This window comes from Neodiprion lecontei, chromosome 1 (genome assembly GCF_021901455.1).
Source record: "Neodiprion lecontei isolate iyNeoLeco1 chromosome 1, iyNeoLeco1.1, whole genome shotgun sequence".
Taxonomy (NCBI): domain Eukaryota; kingdom Metazoa; phylum Arthropoda; class Insecta; order Hymenoptera; family Diprionidae; genus Neodiprion; species Neodiprion lecontei.
The window spans coordinates 12,270,612-12,293,080 of NC_060260.1; the positions used below are offsets into that span (position 1 = coordinate 12,270,612).

A 22,469-nucleotide genomic window follows, 5' to 3' on the forward strand; every position below is an offset into this window, starting at 1 on the left:
AATAACAAGAAGTAGATATTTTTGTTGAAAATTCGACGCTCTATAAAAAAGGTCTCTTACGATTTTTTGCGAAGTCTACTGGTTCAAAAGTTATTCGAGCTCAAAGTTTAATTTATATAAAATTATCAATATTATCAAGTATATTTGAAAGATTAGCAGTTGTATGATAAAATATATTGCGTTTTTGTTCCAGGTTATTTTATTTGAGATCAATTTTAGTGATTACATCATGTTAAAACCTCAATAGATGCAAAATTGAAAATCATTTTTTACTGTTATCAATCGATATTGATTTTATGATATTATTCAAATGCTTTCGAGGATTACGATCGTCTGGCTGCTCGATCTTGAAAATATTACAGAATATCTCCCTTAACGAATTTGTGAACATCTGATTTCAATTAGAACTAATGTGGCGAATAAAATAAATTATCCGAACTATCCACTTACTCTTATCTTATCGTATGTATTCAGATTCATTGATTTTAGCGTTTTAATCATTGTGATACCAGTTTTGGTATTGTAGATAAATTAATAGACGGAGCTTATGTAAAAAAAACAAAAAAATTATAGGTATAAATAAATATCCTGTGGAAGACAGTATTTTTCATCGCATCTCTAACGTTAGGCACGAATCAACAACGCATTGCGTACTTTCCCCAATTAACCTTCACTGTTCTTACCGATTTCCCATTAAAATTGTTCCACTTTCGTCACTTCAGATTAAATCTCTGAATCAATTTGAAATTCACCCCTGCAAGCTTTCACGGTAAGTATAATGTAGAAAAAAAAAGTTTGCGCCGTGCACTCGCTTTTGATTCGCTTACATTCTTTCTAGAAAAACGGTTGTGCATTTTTCATTACTTATCAGCTATCACAGCCTTAATTGAAAAAGCTGTTCACATTTTAAAATCTTTGTGCATTCGTCTTTTCGCCCTTTCATTCGATACATTGTACAACCAGCGTTCTATTAGAAAGCATCTGTAACTACTTTTACGGTGATAAATAAAAATAAATTTACTTTTCCTAAGTATATACGGAATTTTCGTTGGAGAATATTTGCTCAATAGGCTTGTACGGACCTGTGCAATATTGAAAAATTCTTAAATTTATGCTAGCTTCGACATATATAGGTACACTTCTACGGAGCGATTGAATTTATCCGATGGTCCGACATGCGTTTATACATTTCCCCGTAAACTATGCGGCTGCTAAAATACAAAGATGAAGAAATATCAGTTAAATGATCGTCTGATTTACGGGATTGTAGAGTGATCTATTCACGAGAATACGAAATGTTTGATATTTTAGGGTTACTATTTTACTGCCATGTTGATTTATAGTACTGGAACTATGGTTCCCCCTTATTCTACATACTTGAGATGATGTTTAGTAGTTTTTTGAAGGGAATGTCTACGATTAACGAATAAATTGTTCGTTTGCTGCGTCAACCAGTAACATCGTGGAAACAGTCTCGCTGTAGCATTGAAAGACATAGCACGAATTTCAAATATTTGAATGTATTTAACTTCTATCGATCAATTCAAGTTATATTTATTCCTTACGGGTAGTCACTCTTCTTAACAATAACAGAGTTTTAATGTAATGGTCAATGCGATAATAGCAGCCTTGAACATTTAGGTTCAGTTATGTTATCTGCGGTGAAGAAAAATTATAGTTTTTTTACTAGTAAGAGTTGTCGCCTACGAAGTACATCAACAATTTTTCGTTTCTCTTAAAATTTGGCTAGAACACTACAACTGTAACACAGATCCGCGATGACTAGGTTTTCTGAATACTTGTAAATCGCATGTATGTATAGATTTTGGTCCGCTGTTTCAGAATGTCAATTCCGTTCTCACGTATCACATCATGATTTTTTGTTATTCATACATGTATTCACGGAGAGATACGCTTCTCAGAATAACTCTATTAAAATAAATATTTTTGTCACGTTCAAAGGATTAATATATAGTAAATCCATGTCTACTTCGTTGATATGAAGATTCAGACTTTGAGAATGTCATAGCTAACTCTGAAAAGGATGCCTGGAATTCGTTCGAAACTGTTGTTTCTAAATCGTTAGGCAACGTAAAAGATCACAATTATAAACATATTGTCCAAGAAATGTTAAGCAACTATAAAAACTTGGGCTGTATTATAAGTCAGAAAGTTCACTTTACATTAGATTGGCGCTAGTTTTCATATAATCGTTGTATTGTAAGGGGGGGGTGATAGTTTTTAATATGATCCTGATGTTATTCCGAAATTCTACGTTCTCAAATACCAATATTCGAGAAAAAATTCCGGGCAACGAGAAAAACAAAAATTTTGCTGAGCCATGTAGTATTGTTTTGATAAATCTTAGGTAATAAAAAAAAGGAATTTTTCATTTCATATTGCTTTCTTAAATCATGTATGAAAATTTCGATGAAAAAAATAACCAAAGCCGATTTCAAAAAACTACGCTTACTCTTGTATTAGGGTCGTTGTATGGTGGAAGCTTCTTCAATTTAAAGTTACTTCGGATTTTCGTATTGGTTTCAATGATCAAGGATGGGAGTTCTAGGTCTATTGTGAATGAGTACTCATTTATTCGTTCATATGGGAAAAGCCTGAGGCATAAAAACCCATGACGTGCTAATGATCTTATTTAAACATATTATCGTTACGTGTACATCCTATCATTACATGATATTGTTCGGGCCGTGCGCCGATATTTTGCAACGTCGCACACTTACACTAGTCTACTCATGGGTGATTAACCGATCACCCATTCGATAGAAGAGTTCGGTTTCGACTCTCTGTGCGTACGGTTCGCCTCGTTCACACACCGGATAGCTACGATTCGTCTGGCTACGCGACGATACGCGTATCGCTTGCGGACTCAACACACGTTGTGATCGAGATCAGTCTTTGTGAACAAAAGTGTTATTCTTCTCACGAAAATACCGAAGGTGGAATTAGTTATCTACCACCCTGCGCTTTTCCTCCAACCGTGCAGATTCAAACCCTCTGTCGCCAACCGCGCGAACGGATATCAAATCGACCTGACGTAAACGTACATCGCTCGTCTGACTCACACCATCGCAATCTCGCGTATACGATACGTTGTTTTTCGCTTTATTTTCGTGTATCTGTACCGGGGGATTTCAAGCTCTTGTCGTCCCCTCGGTCAGAAGTTCATTCTCAAAGAATCGGAGAATCTCGAGCCGTCGCCGTTCTCTCGATCTCTATGACAAGAACTGTTTTCGTCAAGCTCGTTACGTTGGATGTGTATCGGCCTTAGGCCTTGTCGAGAACGTGTTTTCCGAAGCGCGTCGGTCTGACGACTGCTACAAATTCGCTCGCGCGCCTGCGCACTTGTCCGCGAAAATCAGGCGTCAGTGCTGCCATGAGCCGATAGAACGCGGCGATCTTGAGAAACTACTATGGCGCGATATCCAAGCGTCAGTCGCCAAACAGTCGTTGTCATCAAATCTTACTAAAACTATTTAAATATCAAGGGCAAAAAAAACACTATTGACCGATGTTATCAAGACTTTAGATACAAGTAGTTTTATTTCATTTAACGTGTAAGTTTGCACCCATTTTCCGTTTAAAGACAGTTACATCTAAATCTGTTGAATGTTACCTGATGTATATCATATGAATATCGTTTTCATATTAGGTTCAGAACTAGTTTCACGAATATTAACATTCCAGTCAAAGAATTTTCAGAATATAAAAAGAAACGCAGACCTGTGTAATTGCTGTTAGTGGATCGGAAAAATAGGGAGATTGACCAAAACTTGTTTGAGTATTTTTTATTATTGACAGTTACACGTGTTCATACGTGTTGAGATATTCTTTTAGATAACCATTGATTTTCCTTGACTAAAGCAAGTAAAAGTGATATGAACAAAACGTTTTGGAATGGGTTTAGACGATTGCTGTTACATACATCCCACTTCAAGCAGGATACAAAATATTAATATGTATTAAATTCTATCGACATTCAATGAATTTGGTGTCTTGGACTGGTATATATGTCATGAACTGGTTAAAACATAACTCGCTATGTGGCATCCATTCTCTTCATTTCAGTGAGTGAAATATACACGAATGCGTTTATAGTTCGAACATCAACACTAGCTTGAAGTAATATTTTGTACAAACCAGGCAACTTGGAGAGTGGGTGAGGGGTTCGCTGCATGAGATTAGGTCTCGGCAGTGACGGTTGATTAAAGGAGATATAGCAAGGTTTTAGTCCGAGGTAAATCCAAATTTACTATTTTATCCATCATAAGCACGAGTTGCACGAGATAAGAGAAGACTAAAATATTCCATATCTGCACTGCAGAATCCATACTGACCGGCTGGCCTTACTGGTATCGGCATTATCATTATCTACTGAGTCAGGCCAATTATCAATAACAGATCAGTACGCGATCTATTTTAATGGCAGAGCTGACAAACATACCGACTATCGATATTCTGCTCTCCTCGAGTTCATAGGTTAAAAAGAGACAGCGGATCTACCGTTATCGACCAAACATACAAGTGACGTATTCGTTTTCGAATGAACACAGCATTTTACAGCTGAAAATTTCCAACGATAACTCGACTCTGTTTACCTTTTGAGCCTACAAAAAACACAATGGTATCTCTGGGTAACTCAATGGTGGATTGATCGTGAATACGATTGCCTGAGTATTTGAGTAACAGCCCTGGACTCCTGGTGCAGACCATTACGTCATCCACTCCATCGTTAACCAAGTTGGGCGGAAGTTCTGAAGTATCGACGGTTCACGATAGTACCAGAGTAGTAAATATAGTACGAAATTATTAAATATTGAATAACATTTTTACGGATTCACGATAGTATTGTTGGCGGATGGATGTATTGAAATAAATGCAAAAAATAAGTATTTTTAATTTTCAAAATCTTGATCTCACAAAAAGTACTTGGGTAAGATTAAATGTTTGAATTAAAAAATTGAGATGATGCTTATTTGCACGACTGTATTGAAAATTGCTGAGAGTTTTGGTTATTGGTGACGATGAGATTGTGAAGGGATTTTGAGTAGTGGTAAAAAATTGTTAACAATAATAATTATTATGCCATGTTATTATTTAATCAATATAATTAATATAACATTTAATTGTTGTTGTGGTTTCTTAAAAATATTACCATTGAGCAAGCTTAAGAACAAGGGGTGAAGAAGTACAAATCTTAGGGGTTGAAGTAGGTACGGATTGTTTGAACATTGGATTTCTTAGAAGAATTGGGTAGAGAAAATATATTTTTGTGAGACTGAAACGTAGTCAAAATATTGACATGGGAAACTAACATCAACTCAGTTCTCTGGCTTAGGGGGCTCCGAAAAAGTCATAATATATTATTCGAGAATAAAATTCTATGATAATTATTGCTGTGTAATTAAACTGGTACTCAACTTAAACCTGGTACGATGTAAAGGAACAAAAGTTTTGATGCAATACAAATACGCATCTGTGGAGCAAAATACCTCGCAGTATTCGCTGTTGAACCAAACACTTGAGCTGCACGCTGATGCAATGTAATAAGAACGCGTAACTGGTTTTAATTGAGCAAAAATGTACATTCATCAAGAGACATTTGTCGCAAGTGCTGAAACATGTCTTATATAACACGAATAAGCTTCATGCGTAAAAAAAAAAGTGAATTTATCGATTTCAACACTTACGGAACAAAAAATATGACCTACATTTTATTTGGACAAAAGTTACTGGATAATATACTTGTGTAAGCAGTACTTTAATAACTTGCTCAATTATATTACACGTGATTTTACAAGTGGGAATTGAATCGCAGTAATAATGTTTTTAATGTAATAGCTTGGTTAGTAATACTTAATATCTTAGGTTAACAGTAAAAAATTGGTAATTCCTTGTAATAAATATTACGTCCTCAAATTAACTGTTCATCATAGTACATGTTGTGTGTAGGGAATAAAAGTTTTCAGAAAAAGGAAGAATCGTAGGCTAGGGTAGGAAACAGATTTGAAATTGAACTGCACTGATTCTCTGCGAGATCACCTACTATTTTAATTTTTTTCGCTACCTGCTTTCTGCCAAGAAGTGTTTACAAATTTTCACATTTTACGCCAAAAATGTTTCACTTTCGGTCAGAATACTTTTGCATTTTTATAGTATGCCACCCGAATGTTAAAACTGTTGAGACACGTTAGCAGGATTGTCTTTGGTCGAAAAATCGCTGGTTGCGCCCTTTTGAAACCTAATCCCTAACCTTCGTAGTAGTTATCCTATTGTTACTAGCTTTTTAAACATTTCAAATATCAACGTCAAGTTGGTTGGGCAATTTTTTTTCAATCGTGGCTCGACAATATGTGGAATGTTCCCAAAATCAAGTTCACCTCACCAAATGGCTGCCAACCGTCGACTTTTTTGATCTGTGACTTCCGGAACATAACGTATACTGAAAAGAAAAGGAAAAATTTCAGTCATCAAAAAATTCATTGTCGGTACTAACTCGCTAAGTATATAATTTTCATTCATAGCTGACAAGTGTGAAATAAACGAATGACTCCAAAAACCTGGTACCCACTTGCTTCATTTACCGCTCCATCCAAAATTTCTGTTACACACAGGCACATATAGAAGAATTCAAGCGTTTATTGTCTTTCACGCAGTCGTCTTCCGGTATCAGGCATATACAAGGGCTGTGGATAGAAAGAAGCTGTGATTATATACATCGTTCTTATATCAATATGCGATTATATTTGACGAAGAGAAAGAGCGTAGTGTAGTGATAAGTATCAGAGTCAAAGTCAGCGAAACCGTGGTCGCTGGCAAAGGTATCCCATTCAAGTTTCAAATAAAGTACTTGGAACTTTCCCAGTCCTTTAAATTTGTATCGCAAGTAAAACCGCGGATTTGCATCACGACATGAGACATGTTATTGAAAAAATTAAGTACTTTCAGATCCGAGGTCAAGATTTGCGGAGCCATTTTTTAACTTAACTTGAATTGTTGAATTGGCATAAATCCGACCTGTTACGCTTTGAAAGAAAATAAAAATCTTGTGCTTAATGTTACGACGATCCAACCACGAACTGCGTCATGCCTGGCAACGAATCGTACTTTTTGATACCGCTTCCTAATTTTACAATGCCTATATACTGCACACAAATTTCATAGTCGAGATAGTAAGAGTAATAGGTTCTGTTAGTTACTATTAGGAGACCAATTCATCAATGACGATGAATATTCTTCCAGGACATCATTTGGTTCTAAGGCTGTATTTCTTCGATTCAAGTTTCATGTATGCCTAGCTTCTGAGGAGGGCCCCCCTCAAAGTGTCGAAACGTAAACGAGTTTTCAAAGTTCTCTGACTTACGATAACGAAAAACATTAATATGTACGCCCTGGGGTCCCGTTTAGCAATAAAATTAGACCCGTTTGGCAATAAGGCTTCATTCGTGATCACTATTGTCGGCTTGGAACATTGCCGGAGATTTCTCAAACGGTTGCTTCTCGTCTTTTAAATTTTCATGCAGATGTTACGCCACCCGTACATTCTCGAAGGAATAGCAGGTTTCTCTGGTTCAAGATAGAGACCCGACCGGAATTCTTTCATCCAATCCTTACATTCGTACGACAACGTAATCGATAATTCCGTATTACGTAATCAAAGCGCAATTCAACGAAAGCCTTTTTTTTTAACGAAATTTGCCACTGAATATGAGATTCCTGCTCTGCTGGCAACCAAATATTACATTCAGAACCATGAGAAGCAACACTTTTTAGGAAATTTTTACTCTAAATTCAACGATATTCGCCGTCGTCAACGTTTTTTTATTTTTATTTTTTTCTCATCGAATATGCCCGTAGATATAGCTGATCGCAAATTGTCGACAATGAAGGGCACTGACATTACAACAGTATCAATCCGAGGACCAATCCTCGACCAGATTGATTTTCTATTTCGGCTGAACGTGCTGTTTGCTTCAAAGTACAAGCTTCACCTTGGCAGATCGATCTGCCTCTTAGCCATCCAGCTCTTTACATTCGAATCTTGACATTAGACATTTGATATTCAGTCAAATGCAGTCTCTTGCAAGGGGAAATGCTCTCGCCGCTACTGTCCGATCTGTATTATGGCAGATCCTGGAAGGTTCCCGATGGGAAAGAATATAAGAGGAGACTAAATTTATCACGTGCCAGAGGTGTTACTACTGGCATACGCGGACGATACAGTAATTTTTGCAGACACGTATATCGGAATGAGGAGAGTTCTTTCTAATACCTCCATCAGGTTTGACGCAGCAGCTGCATGTAGCATTTTTCCAGCGAGGGGCCATATTTAATTACGTCGAGCTTGCCGACTCGCTCAAATACCTATGCATCATAACTGATTTGCCCGAATCTATAACAAGCGTGCAGTATATCGTAGACAATTCGAGCAAAGCAGTTACGATACATAGGTATTCAGGCCAAGCTACAGAGATTTTTTCATGTAAAAAGTGTTAGAAGAAAACCAGCTGCGCCATTGTTTGTAAAATAGTTCCATATGATATAATGAGATGTTTTTCACTCGACTTTATTATTTGTAACGTTTTTATTAACAATTTTATGCAAAAAATCGTGTATTTTTTTTAGTTTTTTTTACCATCCAGCAACCAACGGCGCCGCCGAAAACTTTGTAAAAACTTTCAAATGAAAAATTAAAGCCATGGTAAATCAGGATTATGTAAATATTCAAGCTGCAATTGAAAAATTCCTATTCGTGTACCGTAGCTCAAAGCATACCTACCACTGCCGGAGAATCGCCAGCGAAATTATTGTTCAATCGCGAAATGCGAACGCCGCTCGACCTGCTACGCCCTAACGTAGACGAATTTGCAACGTTAAAGGAAGAAAAAGAAATAGAAAATTTCAAAGGAACTAATGTAACAAATTTTTTAGCAGGCGACGTTGTATTATCAAAAGATTTCCGTAAAAATTACACCCGAATTGTAAAAGCTGTAAAATATTTCTGTATGCTGACGAATACTATTGTACAAACAAAAAAAAAAAAATTATGTATCCGTGTGTTATGGAAAAGAGGAATTTCTATATCGTCCGAGACGGACTTTTATCAGGAAAGGCCGAACTGTGAGCGTCGGGATAATTGTTACGACATTTACCATTACCATCTCTGTCCTGCTTGATTTATTTGATCCTGATTTTTAATAATCCTTACATACCATAAGCCGGAATGCTATAACTACCTTGTTGTAAACACGACGTTGAATATTTATATTCTTGTTCTTTATGTTAATACTTATCAATATTGACATGCTCGATGATTGATTTTGTTATGCGGATAATGATTTTGTAAAACAACTTTAAAAATGTCACAATGTCGATTTTCCATTCTAAAATACTAATACCGTACGATCGTTCGTCCTATTTCCATATACAAGACTTATTTTCATCCTAATTGAATTTAAAAAAATGTTCATACGCTCATCAATAATAAAAATTTTACTGAATAGAACCTTGAACGGTTTTTCTTTACACTTTAAGAAAATTGCGATATAGATTTCTATAGGCTATACTGCCGTACTTAGCAAAAAGGCAGTAAAGTTCACCTACTACCTTTTTTAAATTCCAGTGCTAATCTGTTTTTTCAACGATTTCCTATGTATGAGTGATAAAATATTCCATTAAAAACGTTATTTCAATATGATAGTAATTTTTTTAAGTGGGACAAATATTTTGAATCAATTACATTTCCCAAGTATAAAAGCAGTAAGTCTATTTCTCAAAGTAAGAAAGCAGTAATATTCAAATTGTACTGCTTTTATCATTTGAAAGAGATATATAAGTATTGCCTTTTTATTCTTTTAACTCTTCGTACCCGTAGCGTAGAGAGAATCTCTCACGCTCATTTTCAAACTTTTTTTTCTTTATAATTTCAAATGGAATGACCATTTGAAAATTTTTTCACCTTCACTGAATTTTATGCTTTACATGATAGTCAATAAAACTTTTCGAAAAACTCAAAAGTATGAAGCAAAAAAAAATATTTATTGACAGCTGTGAGAATTTCTCTCATCACTTCAGTCAAGTCGTTGATAAGAAAAACCTCAATTCGGATGGCTTCGTTATACTCCGGTTATTTCCGTAGTTTCTAGTCGCTATATTTGAAATTATATATAGATATATAAATATTCCATGTCACTCCGTGTTTTCTATGCTGTTGTAGTTATTGTTTTATTATTTTAAAATTAAAAAAATGTGATAACTAAGTATTGTTATAAATTGATTTTGAGTGACAATATCTTCTTTAAGTATCAAATAAGTAAGTAAATTTTTAAATTTATTTTTTCATCTAAATGAATTATTTTGTAAACATGTTACGATATGTAACCTACAAAGATATGTTTATGATTTTTTATGAATAATAAGAATTTTTAAATATTTTATTGTACAAAAAATATTAAATACTGCAATTATAGGACTATAAAAACATGATTTATTAAGTTGTTTTCGCTTTTTATCAAAATCAAATTCAAAATTTCGCTCTTAGCGCTTGCGCGATAGCGTGAGATTTTCTCTCATCACAAGGATCACGACTGTCATACGAAAGACACCGGGTACGAAGGGTTAATACGCGTTATGGTTATATTTTTTCATCTGTATTTACTGTGGAAAAAAACAATAATAGTCATTTTACTGCCTTCTTCTGTCGGATTCGTGACATTTCAGACTAAGACAGTGTTATAGCAGCGTGCATTTCCTTGACGTTGTTCTGGTTAACAACTATTGAAGTTAAGTGCGTTTTTGAAAAAAATTGTGTTTTTTCACAGTCTTAACAATTATTATTCATTTTATCATTATGACATGTTGTGTTTGTAAGCATTGCGAATTTTTATTCTACATTACTGCCTTTTCGTTTACAGCAATTAAAGGCAGTACGTCACTTATTTTGGGCACCTTGATTACATATTTCCTGTATGTATACTTAATTAACTTTTTATAGATTCATGTAGTATATTATTAGTAATTTAATTGTAATTATAGAAGAATAATATCATTAATTTAGTTTTAAAATATCTGAAATTTAAATTCCATTTTTCTCCAATTTCACTTTTTGTATTTTACTGCCTTTTTCCTAAGCACGGCAGTATAATATTTTGTCGGTCTAACACTATCTGACGTTAAATTTTCTTGTCGTGAGTTTCAACTTCCAAATTTTCAAATGAAAATTTGTCTATTTCTTTCTTGTTTTCATATTTTCGCGTTAGGACTGTACGCTTGATACACACATAATCGATGGACAAAATCAGAGATTATTCGATTCCGGAAATTCATTCATACCTGCATTCGACATGTTCCTCGACATCTATTGAGATGTACTCCGTCTGTGTCTCATCTTTCGCATCCCTGTATCGATGTTTAACGATAATTTGCTTCTTGGTGATTTTTGACGGTTTATAGTTGAGACGTGACGGACAGTACCCGTAGCACCTTTTGACGGAAATCACGGGTGGGTCAAAGCTTGATAATGGCACAAGATCTATGAGCCTTTCACGTGGCTGAGGGTAAGCCAATTTCATTTCCCCTCTATTATTTATAATAAGATCGTCTTCGCCTGGAAAATATCGTCTTCGTAAAGATCCCACAAAAATATTTACAATCTTGATCCACCAATTCCCATCCAGCATTAGGAATTAAAAATTACACCCACATGATACGATGAAAGGTGACTAATTGCAGGGACGATTCATCGGTTTGATGATGAAAACATACAATAGCGAAATAAATACGAAGAGCGAGAGGGAGTCGATTTGATCGAAGAAGATTTTAACGAAACGCTTCGTCGGTTCTACCTAAAATATGTCGAAAACGTGGCGAATGCAACATTTTCCAACGTCTTTCAGCTCTCAAGGAAAAGACATTTTGAAGACGTCCTTAGTTTACTGGACAGCTTATCAACGCCTCCAAGGTGTCACTCAATCAGCAAGTGCTTAACACAGATCGACGCAACGTGATATCAGAGCTATAAAGTCGATGTAACGAGAAATGAGTCAACTCTCAATACGTAAAAATATCTGAAATCACGTAAATTAAAAGAGAAAGAAAAAATTTCATTTGTTATAGTAACTAGAAAAATTCGGTAAACAGGTAATTGCAACGCAAAATCAGTTTGTTCGGCTTGCTGCACTTTTTTAGTTAAATAAGGCTTTAACGTCAATTTATTGTTGCACAAGCTTTAAATTTTCGCAACAGTTACATGAAAATATAGTAACAGCGATCGTAATGAGAAAGAATAGTAACGGATACTAGACTTTCTGGTAACAGCTACACTGAAAGAAATTTTATTGCACCATTTGCTTTTCCGCCCACCAAAAAGTACAATAAAATATAGCACTTTAGGGACAATCGCGGTACAGTCGTGAGAAGTACAATAGTGAGTAACGAAATGCACAACATGCATAACAATGTTTCAAAGATCATATGGTAATTCTTGCTTGTCAAGATAATATTAAGGGCGTTGCCTATGCCTCGAAGAGTGCGCGCGAACAGAGACTCACGATTTTCCTTATCATTTCCTCATTTTTGAAGATAATCAGGTTCTTAGGGGGTCATTTTGAAGATAAAGAATAGATCTGTGTCGCTCGTTTTGCCGAATTTTCGATTTCGCTTTCAGATTTGCGAAAAACATACTTGAAAGTACGTTATCTTTGAAGTGAGACACAGCGGACAGTGAATTTTTTTTCGAAATTCGGCAAAACAAGCCAAGTTAGAGCTTTCTCATAATTACATGTATCAGGTCCAAGGTCTTCTACACATTACGAATAGGGAGTGGTGCTATTTTATAGTTTGGACGCCAAAGGGATTGATTTTTGATAAAATGAAACGTGACGATAAATTCTGGACCGAAAAAATGGAGAATAAATCAGCAGATTTCTTTCACTTTTGTTTGTTACCCGAGATCGTAGATTCTAGACGCGCCCGACAACTCTCAATCCGCGAACCCCCTCAAAGATAATAGCTTTGTATACAAGCTTACGTGCAATATTTCTGTGATTTATGTTTAGTTAGTTATGTGTATTACTATGCCAAAAATTTGCTAGTCATATTGTTATAATTATATATCTGATTGATATGATATGATGATACGAGATCCTTTTCATACAGATTTCGTGATTATGTTTATCAAATTTAAACGAGTTTAATTTTACTTTCACCCTTTTATATTATTTTTTATCATTTTGAATTTGTTTGGTGCAAACCCGATCATGGTTGCGAGGTACGGACGGGTTAGGTGGGTCTCTGTTTGATAGCGACCTCCACGTGGTGAGACCTGGGAGATTGATGATATTTTCGTTGCTATATCATGAATTTGCTAACAGCTATTCGTTGCAATTTTCAATTTAAAATTACCTGTGACGACGTCTGGCCGGTATTCGTAAATAGTTACGTATTATTTTCGAGACTGTATCAGGAACAGCTCTCAGCCGATCAAGCTATGCTTTGACCTGACTCAAGACAGTCCTGCAAATCGAACCTGACTATGAATACCGGCTATTAGACTATTACCAGTCACGTGATCGCATTGCGTAGAAATACGGACGCCGGTGAATATAATTTTCATTGAAATATTAAGAATGTGTATCTATATCAACATACGTATGAGGAATTCTACGTCACGTCAATCAAAAAATGAACTCGCATTTTTTCAATCTATTCATACTTTTTTTCACATGAAATAAAGGTAAAAAGAATCGATACGCATTTTGGTGTTCGTCCGAATTATGTTTGTTTTCGAAAGTTACAAGACAATCGTTCAATTTTGATGCGAAAGGAGCGCGCATATATCCGGTTCTATTCGACGTAAAGACATTATTTACAGTGCATTCGGAAGGTGAACGAATAAGCTTTCATAAAAAAAAAAATATAATGTTGAACATTATTGAATATCCCAATTTTTATAAACAATTCAAATGTTCGACGATTTTTACCTCATTAATGACAAGTTTTTTAATTATAAAAAAAATAGTTTCGGGCTGCTTATTAAATTCTGTATTACTAGTAAATTTTTCAAGTGGAATCTGAAAGGAGTCTACTTTTTTTTCTATTATTCATCAGGTGCTGCGGCGTGTTATCATATACTCGTACGTATAATACCTATGTGCCTTGTAGAAACACACAAAACTACGATTCAAATACAGTCTAACCTCGACTATTCACTATATCATGGACCCTCTTTAGCTCGAATAGTCAAATAATTAGAATTGTGAAGTCTACAGAAGTTAACGCGCACTTTCGAGTCATTAAAAATGGTGAATAAATATTTTTACGTAACGAGCTCAGGAACCAGTTGGAGTTCACTGCGAGTCAGGTAATACGGATTGTTTTTTTTTTTTAAGAACTTGGAGGCGTCGATGACCGCCGATCTTGGTTAAACGGAATGTCTTAATGATAGAAGAAGCGAGTTTGAGCGCAGCACGAATCATCCTTCATACTACCCGTTTTCAAACTCGTTTCGCGCCGAAATCATACTAATTGTAAAATTATTCATACTAATAATGAATTCCCAACTTTGACTTTATATCCGTGGTCAGTGAACCTAAAGATTACGTGATACCAACTTTTATTCGAATCTGTTTATTAGGGTGTTTCGAAAAAAAAAAAAAAAAAATTTGTTTTTCTTCCGAACAGGCTCAAAAGTTTTGTTTGGGTGTAAAAAAAATTACTGTGAAAAAATGAGCCCTTAATATTGATATTAAGATAGTCCTCATCGCATTTTTTTAATTCCCATAAGAATAACATGGGAAAAATTATTTTAGCTTCTTCTGATTTTTATACCTTTTAAACGACCAATCGAATAAAAAAGCGCTATTCTGATCATTGCGGGGAATTGAACGTTCTACAAAAAACGTCTGAAAACATTTTTTGATCAGTCCACTCGATGAAAAGTGATTCAAGATCAAAGTTCAATTTTTCAAAAATTTCAAAGTTACTAAGGACGTTGCTGAACGCGAATACATTATTTGTACATTATTGTCGTAACAGCTAAACAATTTACCATTGAAAATCCACAGTAAGAGTGAGATCCAATAAAATGTCTCTGTACCAGTAGACTATAAAAAAATTATCTATTTTTTTTTTTTATAAGTAGTTTGCAATAAAATTATTGTAGATATGAATTAGCATTCGCACTAGAATCACAGACCTGTATATCAGGTGTCAAAGAAAGGAGGCACAAGTTAAGTACTATTTTAAGTGTATCCTGTACTGAAAATACAAACAATTAACACTTCCATCACTTATTATTAATAATCATATACCGCAGAAACGATATCGTCGTTGAAAACATGACATAATGCACAAGGAATGCACATTGAAGTATATAACTGCTGCCTAACTCTTTAGTTACAACAGTTGCAGTATTTATTACAGGTTGTTCGCAGTCATCGAAAACGTTTTCCCAATTGTTACAAAAAATCTCTTCTGTAATAAATATTTGATGTAAACAGATGAGCAATTTTATCGACAAAACTTATCAATCAAAGTGATCAGATTATTACAATAAAATTTTTTATTTTTTGCTTTATATTTTGCCCAGAACAAGAAAAAGTTTAAGACTAAAATTAAGAACAGCTGTGTCTTTAAATTAGAATCTATATGATTTTTTAATGGTAATATAAATTTTTTAAACCAAATTCTGCGAAGAAATTCTTTAAAAGCATTATATTTATTTGAATTAACAAAAAAAAAAAAATCGTTGGTCGACATTTATCAGAAGTCCAATTCACGTTTGACAAAAAATTTGATCCTCATTTCGACAATAAAACCAAGAGTTTTGGTGTAACATACAAAATTCGATAAAATTTTTGAAAATTTCAACTATGATCTTGAATCACTTTTGAACGATTGGACTTGACAAAAAATATTTCAGACCTTTTTTGTAGAACGTTCAATTCTCTACAAAGATCAGAATAGCGCTTTTTTAGTCGATTGGTCGTTTTTAAAAGGTATAAAAATCAGAAGAAGCGAAAATAATTTTTCCCATGTTATTCTTATGGGAATTAAAAAAATGCGATGAGGACTATCTTAATATTAATATTAAGGGCTCATTTTTTCACAGTAATTTTTTTTACATCCAAGCAAAACTTTTGAGCCTGTTTGGAAAAAAAAAAAAATTTTTATTTTCTTTTTTGAATCACCCTACTGTTTATCCATTCTCAAGATATCTGCACATTTTCATTTTATATCAGATTTGTGTTATTCAAATAATTTGAAAAATATTAAATCGATCGAAGCCAAAATCTCATCAGTTATAAATTTGGAAAATCCGCGTCGATGGATACCAAAATCACAAAAATCCGGTAACTCGATCTCGCAATATCGTCGGAAAAATAAATTAATCGCATAGATAAGTAAACGCATACATAATAAATACATATGCATTCATACACACACACATGCGTCCATCTGAGAATGATTGGAGGTGTTTTTCTACGCGACAAAACGGGAAGATCTAGTAAAAATTCAACCTTTGTTGTGAGGAAAGAGGAAAACGGAAAGCTAAAGAACGAATTTCTAATTGCCAGATGAGAATTGGAGGATCATAAATTCTACACGTACAGGTACACAGTTTAAAAAAACTTAATACGTGCGATCTAGTGCATATTATATGACTTTTGTTCTAAAAATTTTACACTATTCTGATTGTTTGTACGTCAAAATTTCGGCATAATAATAAATGCATTTTGCGATAGTAAAAAAAAGTGTTTCAAATGTACTCACTCAAGTTATTTTCAGAGATATACCCATCTGTAACATTGATTTTTTCCCGTTCGCAAGTATAATTCTGCGCATGTAATACCGTGAAAAATGCAGAAAATATCAATAAGAACTTCATGATTTATTTATCGCGTGACTTAAACTTCCGTTTCCTCCGGCGACGTTCAACCGAACCAAAGGTACAGCAGCGACTGAATTCCGGTGCCCAGAGCGGCGTCCTAATATGTCAAGCATCCAACGACCCCCACCAGTTGTATCGCGACTGGTGGAGTGGCGAGCGTAAATGCACCGTCTAGGAACCATAATTCATGGGTGGGAATGTCACTCGCAAACCAGGAAGCCGGCGTCCGCGGCCCCTCCCAACATTATCGCTACGCGTTACGAGACTCGGCGTATCCCTGGACCAAACGGAATGGACCGGGAATTGGAGTGGTGGGGGTGCTGCCGAGTAGGGCGACAAGGATAGCGATAGCGTCACCAAGTGCCGGACGCATGAGGTTACCTATGCTGATATTACGAAGAGGAAAGACGTGTATTTTTGTATTCTTGCGTGTGTGTATGTTTGTAAGGAATAAACTGAAAAACTACTCTGCCGATTTCAAAAATTCTTTCACCGTTGGAAAGCTACGTTCACCCTGAGCGACACGGGCTATGTTTATTGCTAGAAAAGATTAGGGATCCTTACTAAAACTTAACGTCTTTCGTCGCATGCGCTGCGGAAACTATTGATGATAGAACAAAAGTAGGTTCTACAATGTTAAAGAACATATCAATATGTACGAAAAACTTCGCGATACCATATATTATGTCCAACTATTATCGTTATGTCACAATAACCACTTTTTACATTTTAAAAGTTGATAGAAATACCGACCAAAATTAGACCGCACCGTTCATATTTCTGTTTAAATCCTTATCCAAATAAATTATTTTTTATTCAAAATTGTTTCGATACCTCTAGATTACTTTTTGAATTTTTCAAATCGTATATTCCATTCGAAAGATATTAGGAATTTAAAAATTCACAGATCAGCCACGACACGGTGCGGCAGCGCCTTTTCTATGCTAGCCAGGCATTGCAGCGGTGCGGAAGAGGCGCGGGATATATATAATTAATACTCTTGAAAATAAATATGCGCACATGAAACAACAAAAAACGTAAAAATAAAAAAAAAAAATAATAAAATAATGTAAATATATAAAAAACTTAGGAAAATTCATTAGGTAGAATCACATAAAAATGTAAAATGTTGTAAAAATATGAATAAAAAAAAATACTGAATAATCTCTCTCACTTAAGATTCAATACGTTACTTAAATAAAAAAAACGATTGGAAAGAAATGATTAATAAATCTTGCAATGGTCACACACATATATTGGTCAGAGAACTGAGGAATATCTGTGCACACCTCGTGCACCAGTTCTTTGAAATTTCAGCACTGGATGGTACTTTTTGGTACTGTATACTTCAGCGCGGCTTCTCGAAGTTATCTTCGGACCATTTTTCTTTCTCGAGTATTTTCGATTGAGTAGTTATGGTACAAATTGACTAAAATAAATAGGAGCAAGGTTTGTATAAATACCAAAAATATGAAAAAAAATTTTTTTTAAATAGATGTTTGGTACTGGGGGAGAAATCAAGTGCCCGGTATCGGAAACCCGTGAATGATAAAATACGTCCTCGTTCGCAATATATTAAATTTCGTTGAACGCTGTTTGAAAGAATACGTACCAACAGGCAACGGACATCCCAGACGAAAAAAAAAATATTTTGCAAAATATATGCATGTGAAAATTAGGTGCTACGCAAATTTATACAGACTCTCGGTAACGCACGAATGCTCATTGCTGCTTGCTGTATACTCCGATCGCTACGTCCATTGTACTGCACCTTCGAATCGTGCAAGAAAACTGTAGTAGGTACTGTTTTGACTTTGGGATATAGTATGTGTGTCCGGTACTAGGTGCCGTCCTGCTTTGCGGGACTGCCTCCTAATCGTTTATGAATTTGGGCATACACCTGATTGTATGATTTCATAAAATTGCAAAGAATTCAAGGATTTGCAAAATTGAAATATATTTGAGAAGGTCTCAAATGATTTCACACGGTTTCACAAGATTCGCATAAAAGCGTATACCTAGTTAGAGGAGTGACAAACCCCTCGGTCAATGATGTCGATTTAATTTTTATGAGCCAGATAATATTAATTTATGTTTGACGGTACCCATAATTATATATCACATGCATTTTCAGTGAGCACACGTTTGTCCTCCAAGTGTTTCATCACGTCGCTCGAAGTATTGATTATTTTATTTATTCGTCGCTCATATTCTTGTGGCACTAACGTTTTTTTAAGACATGTGTTCTGACGTCACTTGTTTTAAACGTATCGGACGCCATATCCGTTTCCTGGAACCTCGGATCAGTTCTTGCGAGTTCTTTGATTTGGCGAAGATAAGTTTTCTAGGGGCATAAAATTATAGGATCAAACGAACTTACCTGCAAGTGAAGTTCGATCTTAATTGTATGTAGCGCCTCTTCCGTAGTTAGCGCTCCATTAGTGCTCGTCAATTGGATGATTTCTCTCATGAAACTCATTCTAAAATTATTGAATTGCCTGATACTTTTGAATAATGCACAAATTACGCAACATAACCGTTATCTTCAAAATTGAGTATCTCTTTATACCGTTCAATATCCTCGTATTTTCTATCAAATTCAGCATCTTTACAAAACACATAATACCAGCTTTATTTTTTCAGTGTTACCTACTTTTCAAAACTTCGTTTATTATTCGACCCGGGTCTGTCGAGAGTAGTTTTTCCATTCGGTCCTGTGTGGAAATCAGAATGACGATATTTTATCATTGCGTTATGTTTGATTAGTCATTTGCTTGAAAGTTTTGTAAATGGATAGATATGACTGTCAGATTGTGTCACTTGTTTTGATTTCGCAATGATCCCGGCTGATTTAGTACCCTGCGCTCACAATCAGCCGAAAGAGCAACAGAAAATGAAAACCGTGAGGAGAATTGATGCTTGAGATGAGTTTGGCGGCTGATTTTAAGCGTGACATCAGACTTCTAACTCGGAAAAAACTGGACCTTCAACAATAAAGCATATTTGGACCTCGGCCAGCGACTAATATTGCTGTACCACAGATGTTCTTGCCGCTCTTTATTTAACGCTGCATTAGCAACATAAATATGCTGTGTTTTATGAACAACGGAATATTTTTTCAAATAACAGCAATATTCAGGTGTAAAGTTATTATTACATGATGCTGAAATGTAAAAATTAATCCAGTCAGATATCTCGAAAACCAAAAGCGTGAGTGAAAAATAAAGGTAGAGATTTTTTTTAAAATTGTAAATATTTAGAAAATAAGGTAAATTGGGGCACAGCGGATGCCTTTATGTCCCGGCCCCTGTCAGACTTGAGCGACTCGTACCTCATCGTCGGTCGAGTTTAAGTGGTAAGTATGTAATTTTCGGTGAAGAATTTGATACTCAGATGCCGATGAGAAAAGTATAGTGTTCCGTTTGAAAAAAACAAGTCGACCTACATCTGCCCTTGGCGGGTTTACTTACGGAAAATCTGACACTTTCATCCCTTTCCACCTTCGAGTCTTACAACTTTTGTCTGAAGCATTTTTCACTCACACTTTTGCTTTTCGAGACATTTGACTGGATTGATAAAAATGAGATACCCTGTAGAAGCAGCATCTTACCGTTATCATCCGCAACGGTATTACACCGCAGCAGATACAATAAATTACACGAAAGTTCACCAGCGATGCCCTGCAATTCCGACAAATTAACATTATCACCAGAAGATGGACGAATAAAACAAATTCAAGTCAGCTGTCACTACGTGAAAATATTCACTTCAGCTCTTCAATTATTGGAAAATGTTCTCGTGACGTCACACCCTTATTGTCGACGCCATTCAATCACCACATCATCTAAGTTTTTGTTTGTTAAAGGGTAAAATCGTAGTTCTTGGGGTTTCAAATTGCTCATGTAACATAAATTGATGAAACGTAATCAGTCATATAACTGTTCTAGTATCCACACGCGAAAAAGTTATTAGTTAGAAAAAAATTAGTTAGTTTTTTGCCACCACATGACGCATTGCAAAGTGACAATCCCAATACTGAAACAACATGTTCCGCCATAGGACACGCAATTCAGAGCACGGGGAAAACAGCGCTCTACTGTCTATGCCGGACCATGGCTGGCAGCGCCGAGCTTCCTTCGTTGTCGTCTCACAAGCAATTCAACATCTTATAGTTAAGGACCTGGCTGCCATTTTGGTGAATGATTTGTTCGTCTTTCATATCGATAGGGATGAAAGTTCAGATCAATACAAATCGATTTGGTCCAATTAATTGAGGTCCTACATCCCTGCGTTTTTGAGTTACAGCGCTTCAAAAATGTAAAAAAAGGGTACTAAATCATGTGTTCGTGTCTGCCTCTTGGACTGATGGTCAGAATCGTCCTCAAAACGTTGAAAATCCAGAGGCAGACATTCAGGGCCCTGCATTATCACGGGACGTAGTTGTAAAAATGTAAAAAAAAAAGCTCTACTAAATCATTTGTTCGTCGTTCTAGTCGCGTCCATTCGATTCAATAGGACTACCCGAATACAAAAAAAAGTTGGCAGACATTTTGGTCACTGATTTTGAGGTGTACCATTTTTTGAAGTTTACGCAGAATCAAGGGAAAGTCGGTATTACGGCTATTTATTGTTGGTATTAATAGTTTTAGTATTATTAATGTGTTGAGTGTTTTTTATTGTATCCAATAAAAAAAAGAGAAAAAACAGTTTATCACAACGTCGAAAGACGCAAACAAATTTAAGGATGTATGTCATGGATCGTCCCAGCCAAAAATTGTATACGATCAGACTTTTCGTACTTTGTTAGTTGATAAAAACCTGAAAAAATTCAACAACATTCCGCATGCTATGAACAATAATCATCAATAATAATATTGGCCAAGAGTTATTAACAAATCGTTTAAACAAATAATTATTTAACAATTTATTATATATGTATAGGTATATACCTACACATATATCTATGTATAGGTATGCGCCAACTCTATACGGAGTTATAACGTTCTCACTTTCTTCTCTCTAATTGTAAGAAAGAAAGACAAACTATGCAGTTCATTTTATACCTGCGGGACGGCAGGTAACAGATTTAGAACCCGAATTTTTGAAATATGTTTTTAAAATTGTTCCTATCGATTGCTTGTATGTAACATTAATTATTTTCATTAACACTTTGTAGGCGCAGAATTTTTTACTTGTGGCCTGGCGCGAGCGTAGAGTTAAAAAAAAAAAATTATATTCAAATGGTCTACCTTTGGAAAATCAGGGGTCTGGATGTCTGCCTCTGGATTTTCAGGACGTTTCGAGGACGATTCTGAGCATCAGTCCAAGAGGCAGACACGAACAAATGATTTAGCACACCTTTTTTTTTAATTTCTTAAGCGATGTCAATTGACAACGCAGGCCTGTCATGGTGGCAGACGCGGTCCTTAATGTTTCTTACGGTACAAAATTTGATATTAATAATATCTGCCAGACAAACAAATCATTTAGAAATTTTGGCACCCAGCTCCTTAACTATTCGTACATATAAGTATTGCGGTAAAAGGACCAAAGAAAGTCAACT

General features: G+C 35.3%; 1 long non-coding RNA gene across 1 annotated transcript; it reads right to left on the reverse strand.

Moving 5' to 3' along the window:
- Window positions 1–5,828: 5,828 nt before the first annotated feature.
- LOC107220537 lies at window positions 5,829–16,984 on the reverse strand. Its single transcript, XR_001525605.2, has 4 exons — window positions 16,789–16,984; window positions 11,350–11,623; window positions 6,590–6,704; window positions 5,829–6,460 (listed from the first exon to the last, which is right to left on the reverse strand). It is a non-coding gene; the product is annotated as an uncharacterized LOC107220537 (long non-coding RNA).
- Between the last annotated feature and the right edge of the window lie 5,485 nt (window positions 16,985–22,469).